This window comes from Pleurodeles waltl, chromosome 10, assembly GCF_031143425.1.
Source record: "Pleurodeles waltl isolate 20211129_DDA chromosome 10, aPleWal1.hap1.20221129, whole genome shotgun sequence".
NCBI lineage: Eukaryota > Metazoa > Chordata > Amphibia > Caudata > Salamandridae > Pleurodeles > Pleurodeles waltl.
Window position 1 is genome coordinate 871,493,612 of NC_090449.1, and position 21,641 is coordinate 871,515,252.

Sequence of the window (21,641 nt, forward strand, 5' to 3'; positions counted from 1 at the left end):
TCAGTTGCTGTCACCTCCAGATGCTCTAGAAGACTCCGGCGAACTATTGTGACCTCTGCCGCGCTGTCTAGCAGCACTAGTGCCCACTTTCTGTTCCTCAAGAGGACCCTCTTCTTGAGTGGCATGTCGTTTGCAACTGCTGCCACTTTTTCTTTTTAAATTGGGGTCTTTGTAGGAGAGGTTTCTCTTCCTTTTTTACAGAAACCTCTGATGAGCGTTGTGATTCCTGTCTTGGTTTCACGTACTCTGCTCTCCACTCTGATCGGCCACCTCTCTCTATGCGTTTTTCCGATGAGTCCTGAAAGGAACGAGATTGGCGTGTATCAGTATATTAGTATCTGTCATGCGTTTTAATATTATCTCTATTTCGGAGATTATATCTATTTTGCAGGGTCTCCATACGTGGAGATTCTCCCCTTTCTTTTTTAGGAGTTTGTTGTTTTTATCCCAGCATTTCTTGTTACTGTCAGGAGCTTGCTTGGAAAAATCTTTATAAGACTTGCCCTGAAATTGTGGTCTAGTTGGTCTGGCCCCTAGACTATCTTGACCAATGCTAGAATAGGTCTCTGCGATAATCTTGGGCAGCTCGTGTTCGTGATCCTGTTGAGGAACATCATTGAGCCGCACCGCACTGCTAGTGCGACTGCTTCCCCTTTAAGATTGCTTAAAATAATGGAGGATACTGTGGCAAAACTGCCCATTAAATGCATCCCAAAGTCCAGGGCCGTGGCAACCCCGTATTCATCTTGAATTTGCTTCAACACTTCTGGTAAATTGGCAAGTGTTGGTGTACTGTGTGCGGTAGTATAGAGCGCGGCAAATACCGTGCCCCAGGTATTACAGTTATCTACTGTGGGGACTATCCCAAATGGCAAGCACATTGTTGGAATTCTCTGTTTATCCTGAGGTCCTGTATGGGGAAATGCCGCTTCCAGTGCATTTATTTTATGAGCTAACCAAAATGGAGTTTCCTCCTGTTTGGTGAGTACTTTACCCATAATTGAATGTACAGTTGCAGGGTTAATACCTGGCGTCACTGCATGTGGTTGCACTGAAGCAGCAGGTGCTGGGTTTGTATTCAATGTTTGCATTACAAACTGTACTAATGGTCTGTATATTGCTGTCAGTTCAGTATATAAGCGAAGATTAGTACACCCGCCTGTAGCATTTTGTAGTGTATTTGCTACATTATCATGGGATTGTTTGGTTCAGATTAGGTATACTGTTCAAGTTGATGCTTTTGATATTGTAGGGACAATATTCTACACCCCTGTGTCTACACATTTCTATTTTGAATTGTTGAGACTTTATGTGTAGGTGCCCATTGCGATGAAGGCAGTCTGTACCAGATTGGTGGGTGCTACCTATAGCTCAAGATCTGTTCTGTTGCATTTTATGACTACAACATGACACATGTCATCATTGCGCAGTTTTATGGAGGTATTTGCACACATTTGTGTGCCATGCAAAAGTCCAAGATTACTGTGAAGCTACAACTTTGAGGAAAACAGGAATGCCCATGACTTACCTTCTGTTCTGGCAACAACAGGGTTGATTTCCATCTTGGCCCTGGCCCAGGAGCAACTGCACGACTGGTAGTAGAGGATTCATGACGGCAGGATACGTGAAAAGAGTGAAAAAGGTGAGTTTCATCCTTATATAGCTCCCAATCCACCATCCCAGGTGTGGAGGTTTAGCCGCCACAATTGCATCAGAGGGAAATGCACTTCCTGACTGGCTTGGAGGGAAAAGTGAACATGGCCCCACTGCCTGAAGTTTTGGCCTATGGTGCCACCTACACGGGTGAAGTTTCTGGACGGTGACCATGGACTATCAGCGGTCTTTTGCCTATGCTTCCACTGACATCTGATAGGGTGGGCAAACCATCACGGCGGTGGGTGGGTTTCAGTTGAAAAGTTGACAGCAGGACAGTTACCGCCAACATCTAAATCAGGCTCATAGTCAGCAACATACAGACCACCTCCAGAAGAATCTGCACTCATTTCAACCATCCTTTTCAAGCCAGAAGCAGTTGAAAATGATTTAGCACGCTAATAGAGTACCAGTTAAAGCCCTCATGCAAGAGGTTCCAACACGTTGGAACGTGCCCTTTTATATGTTGCAACATCTGTTTGAGGAATACAGACAGATCATTGACTATGTCATTCAAAGAGGAGGGGATGCAATTGGGAAAGTTATGAGCATGAATGCGGACAAATGGGGCCTAGTGAAATGCCCGACAAGATGCTACTCCCTTTTCTCAATGGAAGTTAGCAAGGGGGGCAGTGTGATGGGCCAAGCTATCCCGTTGTTGCATCTGCTACAGGTCCTGCTAATGAATGTGTCTGAATTGTTCAAAGTCACAGTGTAGGAGGCTGGCCTGGTTTGAAGTGGGTATCTAAGGTACTAACACCTTATACCAGGTCCAATTATCCCTTATTAGTGTAATGTAGGCAGTGTCTTGAAGCCAGGCTCTGTAGGGGTAGTGTGTATGAGCAGCCAATGCCTAACTAGGAGATATGCAAAGCTCATGCAATATCACTGGAGTCACACAGTACTCACACACATGAAAGAAAATACTCAGTGTTGCAAAAATATAGGTATTTTATTTTGGTCACACAATGCAAAAAATACCATGGAGACTATACTCCCTTAGGAGGTAAGTAAAACACAAATAATATACACTAGTATGCAGAAATTGCTGTAAAAACAGTTAGAAAACAGTGCAAATAGTGAAAATCACAAAAGTTAGAAATGGGCTTGGGGGAACACAAACCATATAATAAGAAAGTGGAATGCAAAAGTCGGTTTCCTACCTAGGCAAGTATAGTGTGCATAGGGGCGCTGGGAGTAATACAATACAGCAAAAGTAAGTAATAGAACCCACCCCAGAGCCCAGGAAAGCAGGAGTAAATCACAGTAACTTTCCTAGAGCACACAAGAACAGGAGAAAGAAGATTATGCAAGAACCAGAAGAGACTCCAAGACACTAACGATGGATTCCTGGAACTGAAGACATGTGGAAGAAGGGGACCAAGTCCAAGAAGCACAGAAGAGTCCAGAGAGAACAGGAGCCCCTGCTAACCCGGATGAAGGTACAAAAGAAGAACCACCGGTGAAGAACAACAGTCAGTACTGCACCCGAGAAGACAGATGAGGGTTCCTGGTTGGTGAAGAAGATGTCCAACACCGGATGGATGATTGCGTTGCTGGATTCCGCCAACAAGCCTTGGCACATGCAAAGCTCACGGTTAGTGGAAAATGGCGCTGCCCGGGACCAGGAGGGACCTGGTGGACTCTACCCTGGAGGGGGAGTCAGAGGTGGCTCTCAGCAACTCAGTAAGCCCGCAGAGGACTAGGCAGAGTGCACAGGAGCCAAACAGCATGGGGACAAAGAAGGTGCAAAACGAGGTCCACACCGCACTACAACAAAGGGTCCCACGCCTCAGAGAACAACTCAGGGAGCTGTGCATCACAGGAAGGAGTGCTGGGGACCAGAGCTGCACGATGCATGAAGAGCTTCATGGAAGGATGCCAACAAGCTTTGACAACTGCAAAACACGTGGTGCACAGGGGTACTGTCTTGCATGGGGAGGCAAGCTCTTAACTCCACCAAAATTGGACAGTTGGATATCAGGACCATCAGGACCACTTCAGTCCACCACCTGTGATGCAGGATCCACATGGCTTGTCAGGAGAAGTATCCCACACAACCAGTTGTCGTTGCAGAGAGGTGCCTGCTGAAGCAGGGGAGTGACTCCTTCACTCCAAGGGAGATTCCTTCGTTCTTCTGGTGCAGGCTGAAGACAGACTGTCTTCTGAGGATGCACAACCGGGAAACAGTTGCAGTTGCTGGCAGGAGCTGAAGATACAATGTTGCAGAAGTCGTCTTTGCTTCTTTGTTGCAGTTTGTAGAGTTCCTGGAGGGTCCAAATGCAGTTTCTTCAGAAAGAAGATGACGTAAAGGATGCAGAGGATTCCTCCTCGAGTCTTGCAATCTGAATCTCAAGAACCACCCAAGAGAAAGACCCTTAATAGCCCTGAAAGGGGGACTGGTCAGCCACACAGGTAAGCATCCATCAGGGGAGGGCTCTGATGTCACCTGCTGGCGCTGGCCACTAAGATGCTCCCAGAGTTCCCTGCCAACTTAGAATCTAAAATGGCAAAACCCAGGGACCCTCTGGAGGAGCTCTGTCACCACCCCTGGGTTGGTGATGGACATGGGTGTGGTCCTCGAGTCTTGCAATCTGAATCTCAAGAACCACCCAAGAGAAAGACCCTTAATAGCCCTGAAAGGGGGACTGGTCAGCCACACAGGTAAGCATCCATCAGGGGAGGGCTCTGATGTCACCTGCTGGCGCTGGCCACTAAGATGCTCCCAGAGTTCCCTGCCAACTTGGAATCCAAAATGGCAAAACCCAGGGACCCTCTGGAGGAGCTCTGTCACCACCCCTGGGTTGGTGATGGACATGGGTGTGGTCACTCCCCTTTCCTTTGTCCAGTTCCCCACCAGAGCAGGGACTGGGGGTCCCTGAACCGGTGTAGACTGGATTACATAAGGAGGGCACCATCTCTGCCATTCAAAGCATTTCCAGAGGCTTGGGGAGGCTACCCATCCCAAGCCGGTAACACCTATTTCTAAAGGGAAAGGGTGGAACACCCCTCTTCCAAATGAAATCCTTTGTTCTGCCTTCTTGGGTTTGAGCTGCTCAAGCAACAGGTGGCAGAAACCTGTCTGAGAGGTGGCAGCAGCTGGGGCTGCCTGGAAAACCTCAGAAGGCTGGAATGTCAATACTGGGGGTGCTCTAAGGAGCCACCAGAGTGCATGGAATCATACCACCAATGCTTGCAAAAGCGTTGGGGTATGATTCCAACATGTTTGGAGTTACCATTATGCAGCTGGACACAGGTAGTGTGACCTATGTCCAGTACACATGTAAAATGGCATCCCCGCACTCACGAAGTCTGGGAAAATGGTCCTGGAGGTTATGGGGGCACCTCTGTTAGTGGAGAGGTGCCCTGACACACGGGCACTCTGTACGCTGCCCCCAGGGCTGAAGGGGCCACTATAGGGGTGACTTATAAGTGATCTGGGGCAGTGTAAATGACAGTAAAAGGGTGCATGCACCTTTTTACATTGGCTGCAATAGCAGTCCTGTAGAAGCCTTTGCTTCTATGGGTGGCAAAAGAAATTCTGCACCCCAAAGGGATCCGCTGGAACCCGAATGCCTGAATACCTAGATACCATATACTAGGGACTTATAAGGGGGCACAAGTATGCCAATTTTGGGTGAAATACTGGGTTACCAGTATGCAGTGACAAACTTTAGAGGCGCAAGAGTATAATCACTGGGGTCCTGGTTAGCAGGATCCCAGTGAACACAGTCAAGCACACTGACATCAGGCAGAAAATGGGTGTAACCATGTCAAAAAAGGGTACTTTCCTACACACAGGTGTGAAAGAAAAAGTAGAAGGGCATGCCTTGGTTGAGTGCCAAATTTTTTCACTTGGCTTGTAATGCAAGGCTTCAAAAATGACATAATATTTTTCGGATAGTACAACTGTGGCACACTACTTGATCTATGGTGCAAAAAAATCTGCCCACTTTAATTCCTTTTCTTGAAGGGGATGATTCAAAATACAAGAGGTGGATTTTTGTGTAAGCTGGAGACCTGGAAGAAGAACGGCTATAAATGACTAGAGTCCCACTCCCAGGCATAAGTTCTTGGGTGTTGCCTTCAAATTGCAGAGAGGGCAGTCTTGTCTCACAGCAGCCAAAACAAGCAATAAGAACACTGGCAAAAGCCACAACTACATGAAGAGAAGAATGGGCCACAACCTCTGCTTTTGCTTGGTTTCAGGTGGCAATGCTTAAATTCAGAGCAGAGACAAAGGTGGCAGCACCAATGACCATTGAGAGGATGTTCCAGGAGTATGTGGATAACCCAAAAGAGATCTATATGGATCAAAACCCATTTGTTTATTGGTATGTTAAGATGCACTAATGATCAGTGTTCAGCAGGCTGGTAATAAAGTATTTGGCATGACCTGTAGCCAGTGTGTCCACTAAGCATGTATTCAGTGCAGCTGGTACAGTTGTCACATTGAGAAGGACTAGTCTCTTGCTTCAATACATGAAAATGATGATGAAATGAAGCAACATTTTCACACCACACAATTACAGCGTTCCTGAAACAGCACAGGAGGAGGAGGAGGATGATTGGTCAGAATTGAGTGTGTTAGCTGACCAAATTCTGGGTGAACAATGGAAGTTTGAGGAAGAACTCAACTTCGCCGACTGAGTATGCCACCATAGTACTTTGTAATTATTTATTGTCAAACTTCTTTCTTTACCAAAAGAAAGGAGATATAGCTAGTGGAACCCAATATTTGTGTCTGTATCACGCTACCCTACTGTCAACATCAGGGCAGTGCACGCTCTACAGGCGACTAGAATTCAAAAACCTAGCACTTTCAAGATAACGTAATTTATGCATTGTGCTGATATGCTGTTGTTTAACCTTTTGCATTGCAGAGTTTAATCCCGATGAATTATGTTCAAGGTGCTTATAAATACTGTTCATTTGCAATGTACTGCTGAAGGCTTTCAGAGTGTGTCAGGGTGTGGTCCCTTTCCAGGGCCTTCTCGAAGCTTTCCCTGCAGCAAGCCTGGGTGTGGTTGTGGGCTGGGCTAAGACTCTATATAAGGGAGCCAGCCCAGCTCCATGTGCTCAGTATTCAGAGGTCCCGGTGCAGAGCAGCAGCAACTTCCTGAGCTCCTGTTCCGGAGGCCTACTTTGATCTTCCAGGCCTTGCCCTTTCACTTTGTTTGTGATTCTCGATCAGGGCGGTAAGACAGACGTCAGGCTGGGCCCCGATCCCGTTCTCAAAGGTTTTCGAGTTCTTGGGCCTAATTTGCATGATAAAGCAATTTTGCTCTTGTGCGTGTGAATGTGCGCTTGATGTTTTATGGCATATACATGCTGACATTCGAATCGGCAAGATACGCAATTCTTTACTTGTGTACAAATCTTGATATTCATTGTGCGCTACCATTTTATGGCATTTACAAGGTAGCATTTGAATCAGCAACAGGCGTGATTCATTTCTTGTGCTTAATTCATGTCATTCATTGTACGCTACCATTTCATGGCATTCTCATGGTGGCATTCGAATCGGCAAGACGCGCGATTCATTTCTTGTGTTTTAATTCATGAATATTCAGTGTGCGCTACCATTCCATGGCATTAGCAAGGTAGTATTCGAATCGGCAAAAACGCGCGATTCATTTCTTGTACTTAATTCATGATATTCATTGTGTGTTACCATTTCATGGCATTTACATGGTAACATTTCGAATCGGCATTACCCGCGATTCATTACTTGTGCTAAACTCATGCTACTCGTTGTGCGCTACCATTTCGTGACATTCACATGGTGGTGTTCGAATCGGCAAGACACGCAATTCATTTCTTGTGTTAAAATCATGATGTTCATTGTGCGCTACCACTTCATGGCATTTACTTGGTGGCCTTCGAATCGGCAAGACGCGCGATTCATTTCTTGTGTCTAACTCATGTTATTCATTGTGTGCAACCATTTCATAGCATTTACAAACCCTTCTGGAAATCCGCAATGTGCTCATTTCATGTTCCTGCATTTTAAGAAAAACTAAAGTGTTAGAATTCTAGACGTTATATTGTATGTGCATAGTTAGTCCTTTTAGAACAATTCCTATGGTGTTATAGAAATCCTTCAGATTATTTCCTGGTCCTCATGCAAAAGACTATGGTTGAATTTGAAAACGTAATTCTAGAAGGTTCTGATGTTTTCTAATCCATGTGCAACATTTCATCGAGAGGTTCATTGGAAAGTCGTATTAATCTTTCTTGATTCCTTTACAGGTATCCAGACATCTTGAGGCCTAGTTATTTAGTTCATGCTTTAGTTATCCATGTTTCTAGTATAACAATGTTTTAGAATCATAGTACAGTAATGATTAATCTGATATAATCTTGATATTGTGTGTTTTAACCTTTTTGCTTCCTACAGGTCTCCTTCCCAGCAGTTCCCTTCGTAATCCCCTTTTCCCCACTTGGACTATCTTAGACTCTGTGACATTCTAATCAGAGTATTGGAGCTGTCTAGTGGTGGACGTGTTGGGAACGTGTGCAGACCCCGAGGATCTGGAGACTCTGACACCTACCATTTTTTAGTCACATGTATTACTACTTTGGTTTTGGACCACTATGCAATGAAGAAGCCTCCACAATTGCATCAGGAAATTGGAGAAAATACCTGCCTCCCTCACATGCCTATCCTTTTTTTCATCACCTGGCAGGGCTTCCCAAGGAGATTATTGATATAAAAAACTGCAAGTGCCAATGCTGAATTCCAATGTGTTGCTTGCATCAAAGAGCAAACACAATTGTGTTCCTACCAACGTACTTGGGTTAGAAGAGGTAACTACTAACTATTGCACCAATTAGGAACGATATATTGTTGAGTGATTATGAGTGATGATTGGTGATGCATGTGGTGGCAGACAGGAGGGTGTTCAACTCATTTTTTCACTTGATTTAGATGATTTGCAATGTTTGGGGCATGATGAGTGATCATTTTCACCTAAAGGTCATTGTCCTTTTAAACCCAGTGAAATTTACCTATCAGGCCCACTGCTTTCTTCTGGTCCTTCAGAGAGCAGACCAGTCACTTTAGTTAAGAACACAAATCTACACAGAAAACTCCAATTTTGTTCCTCCATTTCTTTTTCCACAGCAGTGCACTACAGGCCTATCTCACTCGGATTTGGATTGAGAAGAAGTCAGGAAGAGGATGGAAGGACTCTGGGTGGGATTACTGCCACAGCCAGATGAAAAAAGTTATCGACTTCAAAGGTTAACCATGGTGATGATAATTCTGAGGCCTAGTACTCAGTTTTATGGACTGGAGAGAGTTGGGCTGATTTGTGAAATGCTGTTGAGAGTGTATGCTATCTTGCTGGCTCAAACATGAAACTCCTCCTATGTTCCTGCTGTGACTCTGATTCTTCTTGGTACACTTCTGACTCCTGATGACGCTTACCTTCCTTTTGTCCTTCTACATGACTCTACAATACAGTTTCTATTTTTGGACCTGCAGGTCTTCTCCTCTTCTGCATGAACGAAAGGCGAAGGATTCAGATTTAAGGCTCTCTTCCTTCACTTAGCAGGTATTCCTGTGTCACGCTGGCTAGTGGCATGGGCAGACTGAAGATCAAGCATAAAGTTACTGCCCTCTTGATTACTATTAGCCTTCTGATGAGGGGAGCTGGATAACACCAACTTTCCAGTGCTTGGCCTCTGAGACTCATTTAGAGAAGTTGGAACCCACGTCAAAACTGTTGTATCATTCACACATTATATTTCATAGGCCCTAGGTAAAGTATTAAGCAAAGGCAGGTGGGGAGATGGAGGGTGCAATTGTTAAAGAGACTCGGCGCTCTGCCAATTTATTTTATTTCGTCACTAAATGCACCACCATACTAAAAAGATATCAATGGTCGAATGGGAATGTTTTGTGGATGGTCCACTCCACCCACTGTGCCCCCTTCTGCAGCTTGTTTCCTTTTTCCCATTTGCCAAATTAGGTTATTAATTCATTAAATGATGAGTGGCCAAAGTGTACAACAAATCAAGGCCTGATGCTTTCTTTAGCTTACTCTTATACAATGTACAATCTGTCTAAGAGGTGCTGATTAATATGAGACCTCAGCTATATAGCCATACTTTGGTTACAAATGTGTCTAGACAAGCCTATAATTACCTTACTTTAGAGGACAAGAATGAATGAACCTCAAACCATGAACCAAAGGAGGGGGGCCCAGCCTGGCCTCTTCCGGGCTATGATGGGCTAACATGGGCCAATCTTGGCTCAGTGTTCACCAGGGCACAAGCCCAGGCACATCCTGTGCATATCCCATGCACGTCCCGTGCAGCAGTGAGCAAGTGTGCTTTATTAGCACATCTCAGCTTCTGATGCAGTGTAGGCTGGGTAACGAAGTTCCACTTCAGCAGCGGTAGTCCAAGGTAAAAAAACCAAACAAACAGAGCCTCTTCAGAACCAGTGCGTCCCGCTCAACGGTGAACAAGCACGCCTTCATAATGTGTTAGGTCTTTTGAAGTGGTGTAGGCTGTGGGAATAAGTCATATCCCAGCTGCAGTAGTCCTGGGCCCAAAACAAACAAACAGAGCCTCCTCCGAACAAGCGCGTTCCCAAATTCAAAATTAGTCGACCATTGTGAAACTGTTCCTCAACACGAACTTGTGGGAAAGAGAGAGGAACGTTTTAATGAACATGTTGACAGCCTTCTTCATTTCATGCAGCAGCCAGGAAACCCCTTTGAAATGACTGAGCCTGTGCGACTGCAGAATTTCATGACTAAACAATATGAGAATAACGATATAAAGACACGTCTATGAGATGTCCTGGAACATGGATTGAAACTATAGCAGGAGAGGTTTGCATTGAAAGAGAAAAGGCTGTTTGACATAATCACTAAAGCTAAATCTCTACGCTTTAATTGGCATAATAAGAGTTTCATCCAACCAGCCACTACAAAACAGGTTACAAAAAACTATTTTCACAAGAACATACAGAAATGGACGTAGCAAAAAAAAAGGTATGAATTTATCAAGGACATTCTGTCACATGATCTTGTTTCAACAAACGCATTATTTGATGGAAATGCTGCAGCCAAACCAGTGAAGCACAAACTCATACAATAGCTTGAAAAAAAACTTTCACTAGAAGAACTTCCCCACTGAGAACTGCTTTTGTTGTAGACTATGGGGGTCATTCCAACCTCAGCGGTAAAAGGCGCTTACCGCCGTGCAGAAGACCGCCATAACACCGCCACGGCCGCAGTAAACCGCCACAGTCATTCTGACCCACAGCAGGCAAACCGCCAAAATACAGACATCCACAAAAGTCCGCCACACCAAAGGCCAGCGAGAAACTGGCGATGACCAGACCTCCACCGTCACGACAACAGAAATATGCCCACACTATCACGACACACGAATCCACGCAGCGGTCTTTCAACCACGGTATTCCATTGGCGGGACACACTGCCGCGCTCAAAATACACACACATCTCCAAAACACAGCCACATTGGATAATTCGAAAAACACACACCTGATACACATACAAACAACACTCCCACACACCCAACACAATATAAAACACACACCCACATCACCCACAAACCCCCACTCCTAGAGATTCGTGAACACGCACAGAGATAAGAGACCCGAGCACCCTGACGAGCAATTCACTGTCACCCAGCAATATTACCAGGCACTTCAAACTACACATCACCACACTTAGCACCACACAATCCACCCCACACATCACCCAAACCAGCCCATGGCACCGCAAACACACCCCAGGTTTTCTGAGGCTAAACTCAGGGTCATGGTGGAGGAAATTGTATGGGTAGAGCCACAGCTCTTCGGGACACAGGTGCAGCACACCACCATTGCCAGGAAGATGGAGCTATGGAGCAGAATAGTGGACAGGGTCAACGCTGTGGGACAGCACCCAAGAAATCGGGACAACATCAGGAAGCGGTGGAACGACCTACGGGGGAAGGTGCGTTCCATGGTATCCAGGCACAACATCGCGGTGCAGCGGACTGGCGGCGGACCCCCACCTCCTCCCCCAGAATTTACAACATGGGAAGAGCAGGTCTTGGCGATCCTGCATCCTGAGGGCCTCGCAGGAGTAGGAGGAGGAATGGACTCTGGTAAGTCAAATCTTAACTACTTCATTCCCCCCACCCCACCAGCATGCCAACTCATACCCCCACCCTCACCCCCACCCCATCACACCTACTCCTTGCAAATGTCTCACCCTCACAACCCACCCATCCCAACACCAAGCCCTGCATGCGACCACAAAGCATGGACACCCATCACCTAAGCATGCCCACTGCACATACCCATCCCCCCCGCCAAACCACCGTCACAAAAGCCCCCACACAGGAATGCAAGCACAGGGGTACACGGGCACCCACCCATTGCACGCTATGGCACACACAGAAGCAATAACCATACTTTTATATCCCTGCAGGACCCGAACGCCACGTCACCGCGCAGGAGGGTCCACAAATGTCCACTCCACCCCCAGAAGAGGCCCACAGTGATGACAGCAGCTCTGTCTCCCTGGATCTAGATGACCAGCCCGGCCCATCGGGGACCTCTGGACAGTCGGTTCCCCTCAGACAGCCACAGGCCACAGCAGACCTTCCCCCCTCTGGGAACACCAGCACAGTACCCACACAGCAGGCCCATATCTCTGTCCCCAGGACACATCAATCAGCGGTGTGTCCACCACTACAGGGCACCCAGGTTAACCCACCACCCCAACAACAACAGGGACCTGGGGGCAGTGGTAGTGGGCACACTGTCCAGGGGACAGAGGCCAAGGGAAACAGGGGAACTGGGAGGGCTGCTGTGCGACAGGGGGGGGACAGGCCCAGGGAACCCACTCTCCACGAGGCCCTCTCCTCCATCATGGGAGCATACCACCACTCCCAGGAGACGATGGCCACGGTCCTGGCCAGATTACAGGAGATCCAGCTTCTGCAGGAGCAACAGTATATGGGGTTCAGGGAAGAACTAAGAAACATCAGTTCCGCCATGGGCACCATCGTAGTGGCTCTGAATCAGGTAGTCACCACATTGCGGGACACTGTTGCACAACAAAGGGCCCCTGACACTAGCATGCACCAAGAACTGCCTACCACCTCCGCCGGCGCTAGTGGACAGGAGGCACCGACACAAGACCAACAGGCCACCAGAACCCCACCCCCTGCAGAAGGAGAACCACCCCGCAAGCGGGCCCTGAGATCCAGGAAGAAGACAGAGTAAGATGCCAAGACCCAAGCCAGGAAAGGATACCTCCCTGATTGTCATCCCACTGTCCCACATTGACACCCTGTACAACCTTACACTGCCCCTGCTCCACTTTCCACAGGCATCTGGACAATGCACCTGTGATACTGATAGTCTGGACTCTGCCATGGACAATCCTCCACCATCACACCTCAACGATTAGCAACCACCCACCAATATAGAGCACTGTAATAAATACACTTATTGCATAAAACAATCTGGAGTCTGGCTGTGATTTTGTAAAAATGTATTAGACATTACCGTACCAAATGGCATATTCACATTGTGATGCCAACATACCAATGTCACACAGCTGTAGTCCATGGGGAATTAAAGCAGATGTCACGCAGTGGGGCCCACATCTCTGAAATCGGAAGGGAAAGTCACAACTCAGTTACCATACACTGGGGGAAAAGGTCAGACAGTAGAGAGGTAGTAGGGGTTAAGTATATGTAATATGCCGGTGTGGATTCTTACCTGTGTGTCATTGAAAATACTGCTGTATTACTGTGTTCCTGTTCTCTATGTCGTCCTCTTCGCCTTCCTCCTCTTCACTCTCCACAGGCTCCACAGCTGCTACAACACCACCATCTTGACCATCCTCCTGCAGAAAAGGCACCTGGCGTCGCAAAGCCAGGTTGTGAAGCATACAGCAGGCCACGATGTTCTGGCACACCTTCTTTGGTGAGTACATTAGGGATCCACCAGTCATATGGAGGCACCTAAACCTGGCCTTCAGGAGGCCGAAGGTCCGCTCGATCACCCTCCTAGTTCTCCCATGGGCCTCATTGTACCGTTCCTCTGCCCTTGTCCTGGGATTCCTGACCCAGGGAACTTGGCATTAACATGGGAGATGTACTGGTCAGCCAAATACACCATCTGGACATTCATGGAATGATAACTCTTCCTGTTCCTGTACACCTGTTAACTCCTGCTGGGGGGGACCAAAGCAACATGTGTCCCATCAATGGCACCAATGATGTTGGGTATATGTCCAAGGGCATAGAAATCAGCCTTCACTGTAGCCAAATCCCCCACCTCAGGGAAGACGATGTAGCTCCGCATGTGTTTGAGCAGGGCAGACAACACTCTGGACAACACCTTGGAAAACATGGGCTGGGACATCCCTGATGATATGGCCACTGTTGTTTGAAATGACCCACTTGCTAGGAAATGGAGTACTGACAGCACCTGCACTAGAGGGGGGATCCCTGTGGGTTGGCGGATTGGTGACATCAGGTCTGGCTCCAGCTGGGCACACAGTTCCTGTATAGTGTCTCGGTCAAGCCTGTATGTCAGTATGACATGTCTTTCCTCCATTGTCGACAGGTCCACCAGCGGTCTGTACACGGGAAGATTTCTCCATCTCCTCGCATGTCCCAGCGGACGGTGCCTATGAAGGACAACAGCGAGCACAGAGTCAATCAACCAACAGGTACGTAACCACAGCTTGCACATAACACGATTCCCAATGCATTGAATGGCTTGTATGAGTGTCGATGCAAGGCCTAGGTATGTGTGACGCAGTAGAAAATAAGGCATGTGGGCCCTTGAAATGGCGGCTGCCTGACCTGTGAAGTGCGACAATGGGATGTGAGGTCAATGCGCTGGCGTGGCACACCGTGGCGGTAGGCGGTCGAAGACCGCGGCGCAAAGCAGCATTGGTTAACATTGAACCCTATGGGTCTCAGGAGCCAATGACGATGTGCGCCGGCGGTCGCGGTACCCACCGCCGCGGTACGCACCGCCCCAGGCGTGACTGCCATTTTCTATCTGCTTAGTCACTCGATACATGATCTTCGACAGGAGAGGACCTACACTGCAAGTGCTGCTGTGACCACGGTCTGGAAGAGACAATGGCTCATGCGACTGGGGAAAGGGCCCCTGCCTTCACTGCTCAGGAGTTGGAGAAACTCGTGGATGTGGTCCTCCCCCAGTTTGCGCCACTCTACGGTCCTCCAGACCAACAGGTAAGTACACTGGGACCATGCTTTGTGGCCAATGCCTGTGTTGAGTGGGGTGGATGAAAGATTGTGGTGAGGGGAGCGATTGAGGCATGCATCAAACGACAGATGAGAGCATGTGCCACATGGCAAGGGTGGGGATGGGGGGGCCACTCACATCAAGCATGCAGAAGGTTATGATTATTCTTCTCTCCCTGTACATGTCACATAGGTCACATAGGTCAGCGCCCACCAGAAAATCGATATTTGGTGTGCCATCGCCAAGGACTTCCGGACCCTGGGGGTCCACCAGAGACGGGGCACCCACTGCCGGAAGAGATGGGAGGACATCCGACGCTGGAGCAGGAAGACGGCGGAGGCTCAGCTGGGGATGGCCTCCCAACGTGGGAGGGATGCCAGTCGTACTTTGACCCCCCTGATGTCCCGGATCCTGGCGGTGGCCTACCCCGATTTGGACGGGCGCGTGAGGACATCACAGCAGACACAAGAGGGTGAGTACACTCAAATCCTGGTGACTTTGCGCGCAGTGGAGGTGTCTGGGTGGGGGAGGAGGGCTGTGGGTATCCCTAGGCCAGGGCGATATCTGTAGGCTAGGCCCCTCCGTAAGGCATGGCCCTGTGCCCCCGCCCCCCACCTCTGTAGGGTGCCAAGTACAGCTATTCATTGCCCTGTGTCATGTATGTGAGCAGAGGTCGCCCATAGGCTTGTAGGCCATGTCCCACGGATTGCGTAGTCGACCCCAAGTGCGCGGCGTAGTGCATGGGGCTTCTGTGTCTGTCCTGTCCGCCAACGGTGTCGCCAATGCATGCACTCAACATTTCTTTATTTTTCCCCACCCCCCTTTTTTGTTGTCTTCCTGTTCATTTGTGCATTAGCATCATCAGGCGGAGGAGAAGTGGCATCGGAGCACGAGGGAGCTGCATCTCACATGGCCATGGCGGGCCATGCAACAGAATAGGAATTCACCAGTGAGACGGAGGGGGAGGGGAGCTCCACAGCGGGGACTCGTGCAGATGTCAGTGACAGCGACTCGTCCTCTGAAGGGAGCTCCCTTGTGGTGGCAGCAACATCCGTGCCCCCCGCAACAACAGGTACAGCCGCCACCCAGCGCACCAGCACCGCCCTCCCAGCAGCCCCTCAGCGTTTGCCCCGTGCTCGCTCACCCAGGAAGGTGGGCATCTCCTTTGCCCCAGGCACCTCAGGCCCTGCCCCAGTCACCCCTGCTGCCCTCAGTGAGGAGGTCATTGACCTCCTGAGGACGCTCATTGTTAGGCAGTCTACCCTTTTGAATGCCATCCAGGGTGTAGAAAGGGAGGTGCACCAGAGTAATGCATACCTGGAGGGCATTCATTCTGGTCAGGCTGCCCATCAGCGATCGTTCAACACTCTGGCCTCAGCACTGATGGCAGCAATTGTCCCTGTCTCTAGCCTCCCCCCTCCAACTTCCTCCACCCATACCCAATCCCCTGTACCTCTGCCTATCCCAGACACACCATCAGACAAGCCTGCACACACCTCAACACCCAAGGGAAGCTCAGACAGACATAAGCACCACACATCACACAAGCATTCACACAAGCAACATCCCCATGCAGACATACCAACACCCACTGCCTCCACTGTGTCCCCCTCCTCCTCGTCTCCCTCCTCCCTCCCTGTCACGTCTCCACTCACACCTGCATGCACACCACCATCAGCCAGTATGTCCATCACCAGCACACACACCAGAACCCCCGCACACGTGCAGTCACCACCCCCACTACCATTCATACGTCCCCTGTGTCCTCTCCAAGTGTGTCTGTCACCCCCTCTTCCAAGCTACACAAACGCAGGCAGCCACCCACCCAACAGCCATCCACCTCACAACAGCCTCCAGCCCAAGCACCTGCACCCAAAGACAGCAGACTTCAAACTCCTACAACCACAACCTCTTCCTCCACTCCCATACCTACTACACCTACCCGTCCCTCTCTTCCTAAACTTATTTTCCTATCAAAACTTGACCTCTTTCCAACAACTCCCCCACCCCGTCCATCTAATAGGACTCCAGTCAGCACCTCAGCCACCACAAAAGCGGGCCCTGTGAAGACAGTCTGCCATGGACTGTGGAGTCCCCCACCCTCAAGGTCAGCCAGTTCAGTAGGGAGCCAAGGCACGGCCAGCCCACCCCCGCAAAAACATGCGAAGATTGTCACTGGCCGGCGCGAGAGGCCTGAAACACCTGGGACCATAATCCCAACCATGGCTCCGGCAGGGAGTGTGGTGCCAGCTGGCACACTGCCAAAGGTGGGGAAGGGCCACAGGCGAACAGGGAAGGCTGGGAAGGGCAGCACGCCCGACAAGACCGCCAGCAGCCCAGCTGTGCAGGAGGGCCCGCATGCCCCATCCCAGGTGGGCAGGAGGACACCAACAGGCCGGTACTGCAGCCCAGGAGGGCCCCACCAGGCCCATCCCAGGTGGGCAGGAAGACGCAGCCAGCCACAGGTCAGGTGGCGAATGACCTCCACGCCATGGGCGGATCCGCTGAACTGGGCAGTCATCCGAAGCACCGCTGAACTGGGCACCGCCGTCTCAAGCACCGCTGAACTGGGCACCGCCGTCTCAAGCACCGCTGAACTGGGCACCGCCGTCTCAGGCACCGCTGCGCTGGGCCCTTCATCTCAAGCACCGCTGAACTGGGCACTGCCGTCTCAAGCACCGCTGAACTGGGCACCGCCGTCTCAAGCACCGCTGGCCCATTGGCGGAAGGGGCAGGCCCACATCTGTGTCGGGCAGGGCTGCACGAAGCACTCTGGGCACTAGTCCCCCTCCAGTACCAGTGGAGACTGATATTGACTTGAGAGACTGTGGCTTTGCACTCCACAGGATGTAACAGTGGGCAAGCCACCCACTGTAGAGACTTGTGAGACTGTGGCTATGCACTCCCCAGGATAAGGCAGTGGGCAACCCACCCACTGTAGAGACTTGAGAGACTGTGGCTTTGCACTCCCCAGGATGTAACAGTGGGCAACCCACCCACTGTGGAGACTTGAGAGACTGTGGCTTTGCACTCCCCAGGATAAGGCAGTGGGCAACCCACCCACTGTAGAGACTTGAGAGACTGTGGCTTTGCACTCCCCAGGATGTAACAGTGGGCAACCCACCCACTGTGGAGACTTGAGAGACTGTGGCTTTGCACTCCCCAGGATGGAACAGTGGGCAACGCACCCACTGTAGAGACTTGAGAGACTGTGGCTTTGCACTCCCCAGGATAAGGCAGTGGGCAACCCACCCACTGTAGAGACTTGAGAGACTGTGGCTTTGCACTCCCCAGGATGTAACAGTGGGCAACCCACCCACTGTGGAGACTTGAGAGACTGTGGCTTTGCACTCCCCAGGATGGAACAGTGGGCAACCCACCCACTGTAGAGACTTGAGAGACTGTGGCTTTGCACTCCCCAGGATGGAACAGTGGGCAACCCACCCACTGTAGAGACTTGAGAGACTGTGGCTTTGCACTCCCCGGGATGGAACAGGGGCCATGGAGGCCCCTCGTGGATCTGGCGTCGTGGACTCATCTGGCTGAGGTGCCCCCCCTTCCCTTCCCCCTGAGGTGCCTGTAGTTTTGGTATCTGATGCCCCTGCAGTGTTCTCTCCGTTGGAGTCAGGTATCCTGTGTGGGCTTTGCCCATGTGATTTGGGCCCAGTGGTCCACGAACAATGCCTGATACAAATATCGGACTGGACAATTTATGTAGATAAAAGTTTTAGATGTGTGACATATTTTAAAGCCAGTCATACAATATATTCCAATGTTTATAATCATTTCCTTTTGTCTTTGCATTCTTCCGGGGGGGTGGGGGGGTAACTGTGATGTCTTGCTATGCATTGATGTGTGTGTTGTAGTGGGTGAGGGTGGGTGTGTCGCATATGTGTGTCCCCGTAATTTTTTGCCTCCACCCTCCCCTGTGTCGTAGGTGCAGTACTCACCGTTGTCTTCTGCGCTGGCGTTTGTGCTCCTGGTAGAGGAGCAGGAAGACAATCGCTGGGAGGATGTGGAGTTCGGGTTCCATGCTGTCCAGATTCCCCGTGGGGTGTATGGAGGTGAGCGTTTTCCGTTTGAAATGGCTGTTTCCGCCGTTTTTTTATCGGCGGGGCTACCGCCCCGGAAAAGGTGGCGGATTGGTGGGTTGTGATAGGGTGGGCGGTACATTGTCTCCCGCCTGTCTGTTGGCAGTGACCGCCGCACTGTTTGTTTGTTCCGCCGTGGCGGGCGGTGTGTTGAAGTGGCGGTCCATGTTGGCGGTTTCCGCCAGGGTCGGAATTGCATTTTTTTTACCGCCAGCCTGTTAGCGGTTTTGCCGCCGCTTTAACACAGACCGCCAGGGTTGGAATGACCCCCTATATGTCACAATTGCGAATGGTCAAGATTTCATCCATGCAAAACTTTGGAGAGGTTGTTCAGGCTGTTATACAGATATTACAGTCAGTGTGCACCTTGCAAGAACTGCACATTGTCTTTGACAATTATCTGTTGAAGAATGTGAGAGAATCAGACAAAGTCTACAAGTGGAACAATTAACCTTGCCTGCATCAACGATTTGACATCTATACCTGTGCAACTTGATAAATTCTGGTTATCAACATCAAACAAGATGAACTTGGAGATGTTAACTCACCAAAACATTGCTGATGCATCTGTGGACACTGAATTTCCAAATATTGCAAGTGTAATGATTGTCAATGAGGAGTTGGTGCCTGGAGAGATATATTCAAAAGGTATAGGCCATATTGTTCAAGAACTTAACAGCAAATTGGAGACAGCTGACCTTCATTTTTTGCCACATTTTGAGTGGGCTGTTCAAAAAGGTTCCAATCGAGTAATTGTAGTGTCAAATGTCACAGATGGTATTCTTGTGCTACTTAGATTTGTTGCAATGTTCATAAGTCAAGGTTTGTGAGAGTTAGGAGTGTGTTATGGAACATGAGAGAAAATACACTTAGGGGGTCATTCTGACGCCAGGGTCGCGAATGACGGAAGCACCGCCAACAGGCTGGCAGTGCTTCCAAGCCCATTCTGACCGCCGCAGTCAGAAAACCGGGCTGGCGGTTTCCCGCGTTTTTCCCCCGGCTGGGCGAATCCGCCAGGGCAGCGCTGCAAGCAGCGCTGCCCTGGGGATTCTGACCCCCTTCCCGCAGCCTGTTTCTGGCGGTTTTTACCGCCAGGAAGAGGCTGGCGGGAACGGGTGTCCTGGGGCCCCTGGGGGCCCCTGCACTGCCCATGCCACTGGCATGGGCAGTGCAGTGGCCCCCTAACAGGGCTCCATGAAGCTTTTCACTGTCTGCTTAGCAGACAGTGAAAAGCGCGCCGGGTGCAACTGCACCCGTCGCACTCCCGCAACACCGCCGGCTCCATTCGGAGCCGGCTTCTGTGTTGCAGGCCTCCTGCCCACTGGGCCGGCGGGCGCTAACATGGTTAGCGCCCGCTGGCCCAGCGGGAAGGTTGAAATGCCGGCAGCGGTCTATTGACCGCGTAGTGGCCAAATGGCGGTTCCCGCCTGGCGGGCGGCAACTGCCGCCCGCCAGAGTCAGAATGACCGCCATAATCCCAGTTCATATTCTGTACACAAAACTTGACGCAGAGGTGCCCAGTGTTCTCATCAAGGCACATGTTCATACGACTGATGACACTGAGCAAAACGAACAAAGGTTGGAGCTTTAACTGCTGAACCTGTGAAGTTTCTAAAAGGCTTTGCTCAGACAGAAAAAGAATGGCACTTTAAAGACGGAGAAAATTACCTTGTGCGTGCGTGGAAAATGACTAATGACTGTCAAACATTTGACGTTCTTCGGTACAGTGAGTTCAAGAGATCAGTCCTGCTAAGTGACATTCCACTAACATCATATTCTGAGCGTGACCACATTAAAAGAGCATTCTACTTGATCAGAAGATGTGTAAAAGTTTTTGATCATGCATTTATAGAGAAAGATCTGTGTGGATTTGGTTGGGAAGATATTGATGGGGTGCCAAAACCTGCAACATTTCTAAATCACCTACCCACATAACTTACATGTACAAGTTCTTGCAAAAGCTGTGCTACGAAAGATGACCTTGTTGATATGCTCTTCTCGAATGTTCAACATTCTGCAAACGTACCAGGGCAATTACCAAAACAAATAAATAAAGTGAGCTATGACAATGTGTCTAAAACAGAAGTGATAACATTGTTTTTTTCCTATTCAGATCATAAACAGTGTTTGGTATACACATAAAAGGATAAAAAACCTTTGTTATTTGATTCATTTCTGAAATATTTTTCCTCTCTTATAGCTGCCATTTTGGAAAATGGAAGAAAGGTTGCTCTGAGGAGTTATTTTATGTCTCTTTAAGACTGCTAGGCCCCCAAAACCTATGCGTTGACACCAAAATAAAGTATATAGGTCTCATTGTTCCTGAAATATTATATTATCACTGCAATACACCCGCTCTTTTTAAAAATGTCGTCCAGAAAAATTTCGGCCCTGATCAGCAATGTGTACCCAAGCCAAATTACTTCTCTAATGATCCAAAAACACAAATCCAACATGAAAAACTCTGGACAGCATTTTTTTTTACGGAGGTATATAGGGGACTGAGATTATAGGAAGTTTCAACGCATGTGCTGTCTTTGGTTGGAAACATAGGGCTTCATTTACAAGGCCTGTGGCACAGGGTGGCGCAGCAAGTGCCTTGCTGTGCCACCAGGGAAAATGCAGAAATG